General features: G+C 33.3%; 1 long non-coding RNA gene and 1 pseudogene across 1 annotated transcript; one reads left to right on the top strand and one right to left on the bottom strand.

Moving 5' to 3' along the window:
- Nucleotides 1–3,174: 3,174 nt before the first annotated feature.
- Nucleotides 3,175–5,236, bottom strand: LOC139430193 (uncharacterized; annotated as a pseudogene).
- Nucleotides 5,237–14,187: 8,951 nt separating this feature from the next.
- Nucleotides 14,188–14,722, top strand: LOC139430293 (uncharacterized). The gene is made up of 2 exons (XR_011640764.1): nucleotides 14,188–14,556; nucleotides 14,607–14,722. It is a non-coding gene; the product is annotated as an uncharacterized lncRNA (long non-coding RNA).
- The last annotated feature ends 1,600 nt before the right edge of the window (nucleotides 14,723–16,322 follow it).

Here is a 16,322-nt window from a genome sequence, read left to right on the forward strand (position 1 = left end):
AAATTGTATCGGTTGTCGAAATGCCGGATTCCAAATATTTAAGGATTCTGATTAAAACAGAAATACTAATTAATCAAACACATCAATTATCTACTTTATTAATTGACCAATTTTAGTCATCAACAGATCGATCGAAAAAATGGATACAGCTTTGCTGCCTCATGATCACCTGAAGCAGACTCTACATCAACTTCAAGTTTTTTGAAGGCTGTAGCGGTTTTTAAATTTCTCGAACCAACCCTTACTTGCAACAAATAAGTTTAGATCAATATTTGATGAGAAGGTTAACTTTTCATAAAATTGTTGTAGAGCTTTGTAGCTTTATGTGATATGTCTAATGAGTTCAGGGGTTAGAGTGGCCTTTTTTAGTTTGATCCTTAATCCATTAAATCGATACGTTTTCAACAAATTCTATAGGTCCTTTTCTAGTATATGTGACAAGTTTTGAAGATTGACAAACTAAAGTTTCAACACTTTTTCAAATTTTGTCTTTACTTTCACGAATAATTCTTATATAAGATTCGTTAACGATTATTATTAGATCCTCGTTGATATTGGTTTTTTCTAAGTTTCACAAGAGAGATGCTGTCGTAGGTTTTGTGCAGGACCACATACAGAAGATGCTTTTGTATTATTTCTTATTCTATAATATAGGTACAACCACACTCTTTTTGACAAAAAATTGCCACCAGTGTGCAAACCACACTAAATGGTGCATTTTCTGGATGTAATGGAGTCTGTAGGGTCTGTTGTGGATTGGTTTCACTCCATATGCGGCAATTACAAACCCATTAAGCCAAAAATGAACCTCATCGCTGAACACAATTTTGCGATAAAACATCGAATCAGTTTCCAACTGCTCTAGAGCCCAATCGGCGAAAGAACGACACATATGATGGTCGCGTGGCTTTAATTCCTGCACCAGCTGGATCTTAAGTGGGTGCAGGCCAAGATCTTTACGCAAAATTTTCCTCGTAGTGGACGGACAGAGCCCTAATTCCTGCGACTGACGACGAATTTTCTACAGTACGCACATTCCTTCGACGTTTTGGTGTTATTGCATCATTTAGAGAGTACGTGGTATGAAATCTATCCACAGTTCGACGGATGGCTTGCTCAGATGAACGATTATGTGCGTCATACAAATCACTAACATAAGTCGTTTATAAGTTGTGCGAATTGATTACTGCTTTTCAAAGTAAATTTGAATAATTTGGTAGCGTTGTTCAAGCGTCAATCTATTCATAATGATTTGCCAGAGTATACTGATCATAAATATCAAAAAGTGGGCGCTGTATGACAGTTCGTTTAACAGTTAACCCTTTCGGGAGTTCCGAGGGAGTTCTATCTGGCTTAAAAAAACACCCAATACTTCATCGGCTTTTTCACTTTTTCCTGCATCGCAGCACTTTATTAGACTTTATTATTTGAAGGTAATGTTATCAACAAAAATAACAAAAATTAACGAAATAAAAAAAAAATAACAACCAAAATAATATTTTTCTTCAAACGTCATTAAATGACAACTTTGTTGTCGTGTTTACTCGCGGTAGAAGTAAGTCATTGTTGCATAACGACGGTTGCTAAGATCAACATAGCAAAAAAGTACTTCAGCGTTATGGCGCTAAAGTAAATTTCACTTTAGCGCCATAACGTTGAAGAACATTTCACTTTAGCGCCGTATTATTTGCAACGTTTGAAGAAAAAATACTATGTTTTATTCGGAAGAGAAGCAGATTCGTTTGTGGCTGGTCCGTCATTGCCGGACTCACTTCGTTCGTCCGGCAAACTGTCGGACACGCCACAATTTTAACGGCTCATCTGTCATTAGCGACTCACTGCGTTCGTCGCTAAGCGACAGACCACGCCATAAAAAGCACTGCTTCTCTTCTATATAAAACAATATACTATTTTGTTGATAACATTACCTTTTGTGTTTATTTGCGACATTTTGTTCAATCATAACATTTTACAAAGAAAAATAGGTAAATTTCACTAATTTTTTAATATTTTCAACTAATTACGCATTTTTACAGTTAACCTTGAAAGAAACGAGTTTTAGGAAACAAATGTGCTCTTCAAGCTGTTCCCTAAATTGCAACGCAGCCATTTTGGCTTTTTAACTTTTTATAATAATATAAAGTAAGAGAATGGATTTAGCTCCTGAAATCGCTTGGTGTCCCTCCGATTTGTTTCCCTTATATTTTGCTCTTCAATATTGACGGTAACTAGAATTTAGCTTCTGTATACTTATTATATTCTCTCATTTGTAAACTCTTCCAGTCGTGCCTGAGGAAGGTTTATTTTGGAAACCGAAACAGCTGTAACACCGATCTGCCAGTTTTAATAAACTATTTTTCGTCGCATAAAGAACCCCAGGGTATTTTAATTTAGAATTTGCTAGTATGTTTTTGAAGACTGTGGCTATTTTCCAGAGTGTTACACCCAAGGCATCGACAACTTCGGGTGCCACCGAAACCTTTACACTAACCATTTGACTATTCCAAAATATATTTACAATCATTAAAAGAGTAAAGGCTCCCCCAAACCAACGCGAAATATTCGCAGCCGCAACGAAATTTTGGCGCGCGACAACACATACGACAAATCGCAGAGACTGCGACAACGAAATTTCGCGTGTCTGTTTACACCGACGCGTATTTTTATAGTTAGTCGCAGCGAAAATGTCTTCTGATGAAGAAGAAGCACTGTTATTTCTTGCCATAGAAGAAGAACACGCCAAGTAAGTATCTACTTTTATACAATTGTTACAATAAAACAATTTCTAAATATATTATAAATCATTTTACCTATTTCTTCAAAAGAAAAAAAAGAAAATGGGTTCACGAAATAAATCTTCAACGTAAAGAGTTTGGAGAATATCACACGTTGATGTCGCAACTTCGTCAGGATGAAAAGAGATTCCATCTATATTTTAGAATGTCTAGTGCATGTTTTGATGAAATTTTAAATCTTATTAAACGAGATATAACAAAAAAAGACACAAATTATCGGGAATCTATATCAGCAGAGGAACGACTGGTTATAACATTAAGGTAAGCAAACAATATATTACATTTTAAAATACATTTACTAACAGTACAAAAATGAAAATATCATACAGCAACGCTTAAATTTAAAACTAAACATAAATTTGAATAAATTCTTAAAATGTTATTCAGTATTTGTGGGATCAAATTGAAAATAATTTATAATATTGGTGTTTGTACAGTCAGATGCAGTTTGCGAACCATCAATACTTGTATTGACGGACCATCTTGCTGGTTCGTCAATAGAGTTAGCAATACTTGCAGAGCTATTTTGGCATTTTTCTTTTATAGTTTCAATATTTAGATCACCATCATAACAAGGTCCATTTGAATAATTTGGGGATAAAGCAGTGTTTGAATGGCGTTGAAAATAAGGTGAATTTGGATCGCTATAAGAAATGGAAGTAACGGAACTACTGTTACATTGAGTTTGATGTGTTGACGATTCCTCCAGGTTTTCAAGTTCCTGTTGCAATATCACCTGGGAAACTTTCATTTTCGCCATCACCTGCCGTTTTTTAGAAAACGTCTTTATGGTTTTAGCATGAGCCAAAAACAACATGTCTATTTCATCCAATTCTGGTTGTTTTCTTTTCGTTTGGAAATAATTGATTAGTGATTGTACCGATGTGGTAGGTTTTAATTCATTCTTTAACTTTTTCTTCACTGTGGACGTAGTTAGCGATGGAATTGCACAGTTCTTCAATGCCACAACTTCTGATTGTAAACTAATATTACGGTTGGTTATATCTTGTGCCATTGTTTCTTCTGATTCGCTGATTATTTCATCTAAATTCGAGTCATCATTAGCAACTTCAAATTCAGCCTCCCTTTGTGGATGATCGGTGTCTGAAATTTGTTTAACATTCGATGAAGTCTTAGCAAATGCCAAAAAAGGACGAAAAACTCCATGAAATTGGACCACTGCCAGTGTTTGCCTGTACTTGCCTCTTGTCCTGTTTTCGGTTTATTATTTTTTAAGTACCGCATATATGTGTCTCTTAGATTTTTCCATTTCTTTTTTACATCACTACCTGAAGATGATTTAATATTAATATTGAAGGTCTTAATCAAAAATATAAACAATACTAATACGACTAATTTAAAGGGTTTTATCCAAAATGTGAATGATATTTACATATTATTTGTAGATTTCTTGCCACTGAAAATAGTTTCTCAACAATTGGACATACTTTCAGAGTAGGATTTCAGGCGGTGAGTCAAATTGTAACAGAAGTATGCCAAACTGTCTGTAGTCAAATGGAAGGTATTTATCTACCAGAACGTACAACTGAAATTTGGGAACAATCTGCGAAAGGGTTTAGAGAAAAGTGGCAATTTCCAAATTGCATAGATTGATGGAAAACATGTTACAATTAAATGCCCCAATAGAACAGGTTCAAATTATTTTTGTTATTTGAACAAATTTTCAATAGTATTAATGGCTATTGTCGATCCATATTACAAATTTATCTGTGTAGACATCGGAGGTTTTGGAAAAAATAGCGATGGAGGAATTTTTGAGGCCTCTAACATGGGTCAAAGGTTTGAAGCAAATCTTATTAATGTTCTGAATCATACACCATTACCAGGGCAAAATGAACCTTGTCCTCATGTTTTGATTGGAGATGAAGCGTTTGCCCTTAAATCTTATCTTATGAGACCTTTTCCATATCGGCAATCAAAACTTTGTCCTCGTAAGGAAAATTACAACGTTCGGTTATGTAGAGCACGAAGGGTTGTAGAAAATGCTTTCGGGATACTATCCCAGAAATGGAGGATATTTTTGAAACCAATTACAACTAAAGTTGAAACAACAATACTTATTATCAAAACAGCATGCGTTCTGCATAATTTCCTACGAGTGACACAATGCGATAATCCTTCCAATGTTTTGTCAAAAGAAGTAAACCAAACCAACCACGAAAATGTTTTTACTGCTATGTTAAATGATTCAAGACGGGCAACAAACATTGCCTTTAATGTCCGAGAGAAGTTTGTTGGTTATTGTAACCCATAATCGAAATAAAGGAAACTACACTTACCGTCTTTGTTTAATTTAAGGCCAATTTGATCCCAAACCTTATCTTTTTTTCTATTATTTTTGTAATCTTCGTGTGATAGAGATTATATAAAATGGGGTATGTTTTAACTAACTCTATTAGTTTTTCTGTATATTGTGACATATTAATTTTTAAATTAACTATTTCTTAAAAAACATACACTCGAAAAACACCGCTAATAGTGACAAAAATCGTGCAAGCAATGACTAGAAATAAAATCGTTGCAGTTTCGCAGACACCTACTATTGAAGACGCCAAACATTCGCGTCAATGTGGGACCTTGCATTTATCGCCGTGTACGGTCTAGCCGGCGACAATATCGCAACGAAAACTTCGCTGCTCGTACGAATATTTCGCGTTGGTTTGGGGGAGCCTTTAACGTAGAGAAAGGTTTTGCGACACATTTGCAGTGTAGAATAGTTTTGTCTTTTTCTTATTGATATATGCAACTAAAAAAATCGTTAAAAACTTTTAATAAGCATTTTAAGGGAGTCGTATATTGAGAAGTAGTTATAAAAATTGTTGTATCTACTACGAACATACTGAAATATATAATATTTATATTAAATTGTGTATCCTTATTAACCTTAGTAGGTATATGAAGCACATAAAAAAATTATCTATATGACTTATAAAAAATATTTTAAAAAATGTTAAAACGTGTTGTATAATAATGCATAAGTAATGGTTATGTTTGTTAATAAATCAATAGTAGTTATGAAAAATTTACTGGAAACTATTATGTTTTATAATTTATGATTAAAAAAAGCGATAAGATATCTTTTATTAACTGTCGACAATAGTCACGAACGGACATCAGCTTCCATTTTCATTATTTTCGTAGAACGATAAAAAGAATTATTGAAGTTCTCAACAGTGTTAAAAAAGTTTTTGTAACGACAAGATGAAATTCGTAATTTTTGCTTTACTTTTCGTATCCGCAATGATCGCGGTTACAGAATCCATACATCAATGTCCACCTTGCGACACAACCCTTTGCAGCAGAGTTCGCTGTTTCAATCAAACCCTTGCCGATTGCACTGCAAATGAAGATTTAGTGCCGCATGATGGTGTATGTACATGCTGTGATACATGTGTTGCTAAAGATGGTAGGTAAACTTTCTGATTAAATTATTTTATATTTTTCAGTTTTATTTCAGCTTGTCCATAAAACTGAAAATTCTTGCGTTTGGAATATAAAATGATTTTCTAATTTTACAAATTTTAATAATTTGTATTTATATAAACACAAAATAAAAGATTGCATATTATTTGCAGTGTTTTAGTTTAATATTCTACCAGCCAAAATCTCTTCCTATACCTATTATATCGTCGGTAGCATCGAAAAAACTCGTAACTATACTATTTTCTTAAAATGAGATTTTAATGTTCAATTCTCATAACCCTGCAAAAAATGTATCGCTGTTTATTTCCCTTTACAAAATCCTTGTATCTCCAGCCGCCCGAAAGCGAATTGAATGTGAGGAGCGTAGAGATCAAAAACATGGAGTTTAATTTTTTTTAACTTACACCAAAAACATTTTTCACGAGTCATCACTTCGATAATGTTGGTTTGCTCCAACCACCAATTTCATATATTTAAGATGGTGGTGAGCAGAAATGAGCAGAAGTTAGTAGAAGTTCTTACAGGAGGAAAAGAAGAGAATTTATGTACATATTGTTTTGTACATGTTGAGAGAAAGGAAGAATGGAGAGCTAGAAAAGCAAAGGATAAAGATTCAGATCACCAGAAAATAATGAAATTTAAATATTGAGCAAAATTGAATTACGTGGTTTTCTTGTGTCACCGACGATGTGGTATTATATAAAATGTTCGCCCTCAGTATACAACTTGCAGAAAACATCGCGTTGAATTACCTCGTTTTTATGACAACTTTTATTGAAAGATAAATGTTAGGTGTATGCAAAAAATTTATTGAACAACAAAGTTATAACGTAAAAACTATAAAACTATAAAGCTTTCTTTGTAAATACGATAATTTTTTATTAAAAAAAATAAACTTCTTGTACTTACCTTGTTCTGTACTTTCCCATACTTGAAATGTAAGTAAGATTAACTTAGGTATAAGTGAACACATCTTGGAGTTAACTTAGAGATAACATTTCTCATATCTCATTTTAACTTTTTAAATCACTGTCAATGATGGATAGTTCAGAAGTATAATAGTGTAAAGTTTTATAAAAATTGTGTAATTTTAGGGAATAGACGAATTTCGCCTTTTCATTGTCCTTGTCAATAAGTCATGTTTATTTTTGAAGCTTATTGGGCGATCCTTTCCATAAGCTTTCTCTATCGCCATGTCATCCTATTTTTCAAGGATGACCTTTTCCTTTTTGAAGCACAACCAATTCTTTGTATTCGAAGACGTGATTCTTTGTATATTGAAGTACTCCTGCTTTAGATTTTACCGGTTTACTTTCTCGCCCTTTAACTTTTTTATTAACAGTGATTTTGATCAAAAAAATCAGATCATTTCAGTTCTGTTACAATATAATAATAATTCACTTTATTGCCCAACAAAGATCAATTACGGAACAATATTACAAAAAAAAAGAAATAAGAAATAGCACATGCTATAAAACAAATACAGCTCACATAAAGACTCCTACACTATTATTGTTAGTTAGTTTACACATCCTCTGCACCGGGGAGTTGGCTAAAACATTGCATCCGCAATTTCTCAGATAAAACTCATTGGTACTACGTGTTGTACGCGTAGGCACCGCGAAAATGATCCGCGACAACAACTTCTGTAAAAACTTGATACATTGGTCATATCTTCTCACGTCCAGTGCAGAAAAGTTGTGACGTTGCAGCAGGGATACGTAATCCGTTCCACTATCCGGGTATGATCTGTCCAAGCGTAGAGACAAATATTTGAAAAATCTCCTCTAAATTCTTTTCAATATAAGTCTATGACACACATATTGAGGCGACCAAATTATAGAGTCATATTCCAATTTGGAAAATACAAAGGTCAAAAACTGAGACTTGTACACACCGATGTCAGAAAAGGCACGCGAGATGCGCAAAACGAAACCAAGCGTCCTCGCTGCAGAAGATGCAATATCTTCAATGTGCGGTACAAAAGACAATTTGCGGTCAAAAGTAACTCCCAGATCCATAATTGTAAATAGTTTATCTAGAAGAACACCTTCTATATAATAAGAAGATGGAAGAGAAGTCAGCTTGCGTGTAAAACTAGCAGCACCAAGACGTCCAAGTCCGACTGAAGACTGACAACATCATGGTCCGAAAAAATAGGTCGGAATAGTTTCAGATCGTCCGCATAAGCTAGTACGCTAGATGAGAATTTATGTAGAAGATAATTCAAGAAAATAAGAAATAGTAAGGGTCCTAGATTAGAGCCCTGAGGAACACCAGACCTAGCCATAAGACTCCATAGACGCATAACCGTTGGAGTACACATAATTTATACGACCCGATAGGTAAGAGGTAAATAATTTCATAAACTTAGGAGATAAGCCAAAAGCACTAAGTTTATATAAAAGGACGTCATGATGATTCATATCGAATGCCTTAGAAAAATCATTGTATACCACATCCATCTGACCGCTCCTATTCAAAGATTCACAAATCACCTCAGTAACCACCGCAAGATTGAACGACGCTTGATAAATTGTTTGGTTACATAAATGACTGAACCTGCGGATAAATCATCATATAAATAATCTGTTCAAATATTTTAGCGAAATTGGACAATAAGAATATCGGTCGATATGTAATGGAAAGTAAAGTATTTGTAGTTGGCGAATATTGCACAATAATTAATCAAGTCAATAAATTCAAAAAAATGCACGAGTAGGCAATTTGTGCGAGGAGTGCGATATTCGCGAATTCAACAAATAAATTGTGATTGTTATATTGATAATTAGAAGTAAGCTAAACTTAGACCTGTAATGTAGTCGTCGTAAGAATAAATAAAGAAAGTAAAGAAAAAAGTTATTTTAAATAAATTACACTCCAAACCTATAAAGAAATCATATAGAAATGAAAAGAAGAGTTTAAACATTACAGATAATCAGTAATGTTGGTACGTTCGCCATGTTTGAATACAGGAACAATGCGTGAGCACTTCCAAAGTTTAGGAAAGGAGCCAGTGCTTAAGGATAGGTTAATTATTAAATGAAACGGAATTGCAAAAACTGCACAGCAATCACGAATGAAAAATGCAGAAAGATCATCATCACCAGCAGAAAATTTATTAGAAAACCTTTTTAGGAAATGAAAAACCTATTCTTCAGTAACATTAGCAACAAATACTCGAGGATACGTAGAGTGTACATCAACCATATTTTAAGCAGAGACGTGTATACTATAGAGAATTGATCTGTAAAAGCATTAACTATATTTTCCGGATCAGTGTAGGTGGACTTATCATACGTCATTTTGCCAGGAAGTCGAGAGGTCGTTGTTGTGTGTCTTATATAACTCCAAAACTTACGGGGATCAGAACATAGTGATTGTTCAGCACTAATAGTAAAGGAAGTATACGCATCAGAGATTTTCTGTTTAGTCAAACACCTCAATCTCTTATATTCCGCTGAATAGAAAGCACTATTGCTTCTTCTCCACTTCCTCCTATAATACCCATTATAGGAAGGTTTATATATGTTACAGAGGAGAGCTATTAGGATATTAAATAACAAAAAGTATAAAGAAGACTGTCGCCGATCATTTGTGGAACTAAGTATATTAACTTTGCCGTCTCTCTACATTTACGAGTGTCTCATATATGTACGAGACAATGCGGATAAATTTATGACACATAGCGACATGCACAGCTATGAAACTAGAAATAAATCTCACTTAATACCTAAATTCAGTAGACTATCCAAGGGTCAAAAGAATATTAATGGCATTGCCGTTAAAATTTTCAATGTACTCCCGCGTGAGATTGTACTGTTATCTACCTGTTGAGAAATGTTTGTTGCTGTTGCTATTATTATTATTGTATGTATCTGACCTACGAAAATCATCATGTGAATGAATGATATTATCGCCAATAAAGTTATTATTATAATACTTCCTAAATAAGGTATGAGAATCTACGACACAATCTCTTAGAAACATCATCCGCATTAACCTGCACATTTAGAAAAGACCAATCTGTGTAAAGTACTTCATCATGCAAGCTAGGAAAGTTGGCGCTTTGAAAATTATAACGATCCATTAAATTCATTGTAATATCTAAGGCGGGATGGTACTGATCCTCATAGACGAGGGGAGAATCATCATGAACAAAGGTCAAACCGATGATCAGTATTTGTCATAACCAAATCCAATACACGATTGTCACAGTTTAATACATGATTGAGTTGACGAATGCCCAGAACGTCACAAAAATTACGGAATATGTCCGTTTTTCCATTTTGATTGATATGCGAGGTGCCTTAATACATATATTCAGGCAAATTAAAATCACCAAGGATAAGGATAGAATAATTGAAAACTTTATTAAAAAAATACTAGAAAAAACTTCTTTTACTTGCTTTTATTTAAATTTATATCGAGACTAGTTTCGAGGTTACACCTTCATCTTCAGTCGAAACTAGCAAAAACGAAAAACACATTAAAATATTAAAATAAGACAGTTTAAAAAACTTACAGTCAAAACTTCAAAGCAATAAATACATGAAAAGCGAAAAACTCAAACCGAACATTATCTCGGAGAAAACTTGTTTAAAAGATATCAACACGTTAAAATTTCTAAAAACGATCGCAACAAAAACATTCACAATATAACTCAAAATATAAAATTAACGTACGACATCAAATTAAATTAAAAATTTTGTAACAAACGAAAAACGAAAAGATGTCGACGACGAGACAAGAACAGAGGAACTGGGAAGAGACTTGAGGAGGTTTTGCGACACATTTTGAGTGTATTATGTTGCACCTACAAAAGTGTGCTCAAGCTGACCGCCATTCGCCGCCAAACAGTGCTGAAACCGGCTTCTCACTTCATTATGAATAACTTTTCTAAGAGTATCACGTCTTATCCTATTACAAGCATCACGAATTTTTTGTTTAAGATGTTCAACGCTGTTTGTGGGAGTACTGTATACAATATTCTTGATTGTGCCCCATAAAAAGAAGTCCACTTAGCTGGCCAACGCACTGGACCAGATCTTCCTATACATCTCTCAGGATATACGTGGTTCATATATTGCGTAACAATTGCAGAATTGTGATAGCGCGCTCCATCCATTTGAAACCATACATTTTCCTGCATGAGAGGTATATCTTGCAATAAATCGGGCACTTCAGTTTCTAAGAAATGGAGACAGATTGGTCCATTAAAATTGTAATCGAAAAAATATGGACCCACATTAATTCCAAAGTGGCCTTGATTTTCGACTTCATTAATCACATTAGGATTTTCAGTGGCCCAGTATCTTTCATTCTGCCTATTTGGAAGCTCATTACTTACAAATCGACTCTCATCAGTCCATAAAATGTTCTTATATATCCTTCTATTGTAGTTTTCCAATATGGCCATATCCGCTAAAAAATCTATGCGTTTATTACGGTTATCTTCATTTAAAAGCTGCAAGTTCTTCAATTTGTATGCAAAATATCCGTTCTTCTTAACAATATATTAACAGATGCTCTAGGATTATATTCAAAAAACTGACACTTCAGCTACGACGCCATCATTGCATACGGCTTTTTTAATAGAAACATGTTTCCTACAAGAAAACGCGTTTGTATTTTTTCTTAAATTTTGTTCCAATCGGGTAAAAAACTTGTGGTCCGGAACAGCTCGGTCTGGATACTTTTCGCGATAAAGTCGGACAGCTGCCCTTGAATTACGGCGAGCTTCACCGTAAATTAAAAGTATGTCAACCTTTTCCTGGTGATTTGCCATTTTTAAGAAACAAATGCAATACTAAATTTGACACTGATTGTGAGTCAAATTAACAAATGTTCATATATTTTCAATTCATGGCTACCTATGATGGAAGAATTACTAGAATGATGCTCGTCAATATTAATTTACGTATCCCGCTATAGAATAAAAACTATTAGAGATATAAAAAATGGTATATTATTATATGAGCATATAATGAGGGCTATTATTCACGAAGCTTAAGTTTATGTCACGAGCGTAGCGAGTGGCATAATTAACCTGAGCGAATAATAGCTCATTATATACGAGTAGAATACTATACTTTGTCCGTGACTATTGAAATTGATTCCATACATTAATTTTTTAAATAAATTTTTGAATAAAGGTTAAACGTCAATGTGACCCAAATTCATAAAAAAATAAATATAAATATATATATATAGAAGCATTACTCCCCACTATTTTTTCGGTCAAATTGATTTCAACGCCTCTAGTGGTCTGTGGTACCTACTACTTTTAATAAAGCGCGAAATTTAAAAGTATTTTTATTCATTTAATGGTTATTAATTATTGATTTCAAATTCCACCAGTCAACATGAAAATGATAACAGTAAAGGTATCATTTTCATGTTGACTGGTGAAAATTTGAATTTTGTTTTCACTTCGTTTTGTCTGCAACAAAACGCCTGCACTTTCGACTCTTCAGAGTACCACGAGAAAAAATGAAAGGAATTTTGGCGTAGTGTCATCAATAGAACGACATAGTTTTCAAGTTCCCGCTTGACTTTCAAAATGGCCAAAATGGCGGCAAACCGCGGTACTTTGTAAATCTAGGGACTTTAAGCAATTTGTGCTTACAGTGCCATCTAGCCGTCCGTGGTACCCATTAAATATCTGTCTTTTTTATACGTATTGAGTTAACACACCGTGCCCAAATTCAATGTTACTAACTGTAACCAACTTCACAACAATTTGTCAAAATTAAGTGTCAGTTTTATAAAACGTCGCGTCGTTTTCTTTACGAAAATTAATTAATTTATGCTTAAATCATACGAAAAAAGGAATTTGTTTACGTTTTTTTAATGTCAAACATTTAGAAACTCCTAAAAAATTGAATTAAATTGACGTTTTTTGAACTTTTAACGTTTCAAATAATTATTATTAGTCTGATCAAGATGGCTACCCGTGGATAATGATTATTATTCACCGCTATTATTCACTCCGTGAAAAATGACTACCATTTTGTTTTAGCAAACTCATTCATAAGGTATATACAGTGTGTCCCAGGATAGATGTTACAAGAGGTATAATGACTTAACAATTTTTGAAATTTATTTTAAGGCTAAGGAATTAAGCCCTGCTTGGTGTGAAGAGAATTTTAAGAATATTTTCATATTTTGAAAACAAAGGCGGTCTTGACAATGAATCAAAAACTGTCTTTAGTTTAGGTAAAGTAACCTTTTTGTTCATGATACTGAAAAATTTTATTAAGAAAAAGCTTACTTTACCTGAACTCAAAATAGTTTTCGCTTCACTATCAATGCCGAGTTGATTTTCAAGATATGATAACATACTTAAAATTCTCTCCACACCAAGCAGGGCTTAATTCCTCAGCCTTGAAATAAGGTTCAAAACTTTTTAAGTCATTATACCTCTTGTAACATCTATCCTGGGACACACTGTATTATAAGGTAGTCGTGGACAAACTTTTTTATTCAATATTGCTAAGAATTATATGGGCATCCTATTTCTAAACAGAAAAAAATTTGTTCGTTGAAAAAATAAATTTGTATGCGTCGCCGTCCAAAATTTGTAACGTCTGATGTTTCTTAAAGTTGAAAAGATACTATTTAAAATGGTATAATTTTTTTTTTCGAAACTTTTACCTGTTTCCCATAAAAGAGGTAGGGCGTCGAGTTTGGCTGACCCTGTACTACTAACATACTAAAATATGTAATATTTATATTAAATTATGTTACAAGTAGAATGAGGTGATTTCTTATAATATTGTATCCTTTCATAACCTTAGTAGGTATATAAAAAGCACATAAAAAGTTATCTATATGACTTATAAAAAATATTTTTAAAAATGTTAAAACGTGTTGTATAATTAATGGTTATGTTTGTGAATAAATCAATAGTAGTTATGAAAAATTTACTGGAAACTATTATATTATATAATTTCTAAATTTATCATTGAAAAAAGCGATAAGATATCTTTTATTAACTGTCAACAATAGTCACGAACGGACATCAGCTTTCATTTTAATTATTTTCAACAAACTATAAAAAAGAATATTTAAATTCTCCAACAGTGTTAAAAAAGTTTTTGTAACGACAAGATGAAATTCGTAATTTTTGCTTTACTTTTCGTATCCGCAATGATCGCGGTTACAGAATCCATATATCAATGTCCACCTTGCGACACAACCCTTTGCAGCAGAGTCCGCTGTGTCAATCAAGTAATTGCCGACTGCGCTCCAAATGAACATTTAGTCCCACATGATGGTTTATGTGTATGCTGTGACACATGTGTTCCTAAAAAACGTAAGTAAACATTCTGATTAAATAATTTTGTACTATCACTTTTATTGCAGCTTGTTAGTAAAACTGAAAAATACCACGTTTGGAAAATAATTACATCATTCTCTAGTTTTGCAAATCTTTATAACTTGTATTTATGTAGAAATATAAAATAAAATATGGCATATTATTCATACTGTTTTAGTTTAACCATACCACCAGATAACAAATAATAATTCGACCAAGCAAATAAGCAAATTTACTATCAAAATGAATACAAATAATATAACCAAGAAATAATAAAGATAATAATCATTTTGCCTAAATATCAATCAGGATTCCGCAATGGGTATTTTTGTGAAACTGCACTTATAGGCATGTAATGGAAAAATTCTTTAATAGATTCTAGGCATCATTGATGACATTACCACTATATTACCATACTAGTGACTCTAGATTGCAGTAAAGCATTTGATACAATTAACCACAAGTCACTAATTGCGATTCTTCATTATGTCGGGCTAAATAATGATTCTATTGGACTGATTGAAAGTTATTTGAGAGACAGATCAGAAGATAACGGTTACTGATTATGTTTCGGAGCAAGGATGCGTTACTTCTGGTGTACCACAAACTTCTATTCTTAGACCTCGTTTATTTTATGCCCATATGCGGATGATGCTCTTATTTATGTATTATTAATGTTTATTCTCTTGCAAGAGATCCATAATGCTATTAGGCTTATAAATGAGGATCTTGATCGATTGGCTTGTATACCCGAGTCACATTCCTTATGGTTGAATACGAATATATCGGCTATAGTTTTCGACATAAAGAAGTCAGAAGGTTATTTAATATTAGAAACAGTATAAATATTAAAAAAAAGGATACAAATATCAATTATGTTAATAAAGATAAAATCATCATTCAATCACTGCGATCTTGTTTATGGCTCTTATTTAATAATGAGGCATGCGTAGAAAATAGAAAAGGTAGAAAAGATAAAAAATCTTGTCTGAGATTTATTTATGGCATACGTCGTAATGAAAGAATGTCGTATAAGTGAGCTAATGCAAATTGGTCAAACTGGGTAAAGCGTCGTATACTTCATATTGCTTGTCGAATGGTTTCTATTATCTCTAAATTTAAGGCGTAAAAACTGATGAATATATTAATAAATTAATATATTAATAAATTAATATTAAATATTACCGACGTATGTGGAAAACTGAACACCGATCTACAAACAATTTATGATTACTCAGAGAGGCTCTGCCTAACGCTTAATCCGCCGAAATCCAAAGTGGTGCAAAGTTCCACATGCACTGATTACTGGCACCAGTACGAAGCCAGTTTATTAACGCCAATTAGCTGGTGCCAGAAATTGTTTCCACATAAATGTTATAATTGTGTACTGACGCAAGTAATAAAAATTATAATTTAATAATAGAAATGGCGTCAAGTGATGTACTTCGCGCCGACATCAATGTGGTAGTCCAAATGTGCTCCTTGAAACTGCACACCTTATTAATAAAAAAAAGCGAAAACAGTTGCTGGGTTAGATCGTGGGTTGCACGTAGAAAAAACCTAGGGGCATCTAGTACTTTAATTAAAGAATTATACTATGAAGATCAGGAAGCATTTTTTAATCATTTAAGAATGGCTGAAGAGAGTTTCATGTTTTTGTTGAGGCAAGCATCCTCTAAAATACAAAAACAATATACGCATATGAGAGATGCCCTTCCAGCTCACGTAAAACTGCAAGCAATTTTAAGATTTTTGGCCTCTGG

This window comes from Onthophagus taurus, chromosome 6, assembly GCF_036711975.1.
Source record: "Onthophagus taurus isolate NC chromosome 6, IU_Otau_3.0, whole genome shotgun sequence".
Taxonomy (NCBI): Eukaryota; Metazoa; Arthropoda; class Insecta; order Coleoptera; family Scarabaeidae; genus Onthophagus; species Onthophagus taurus.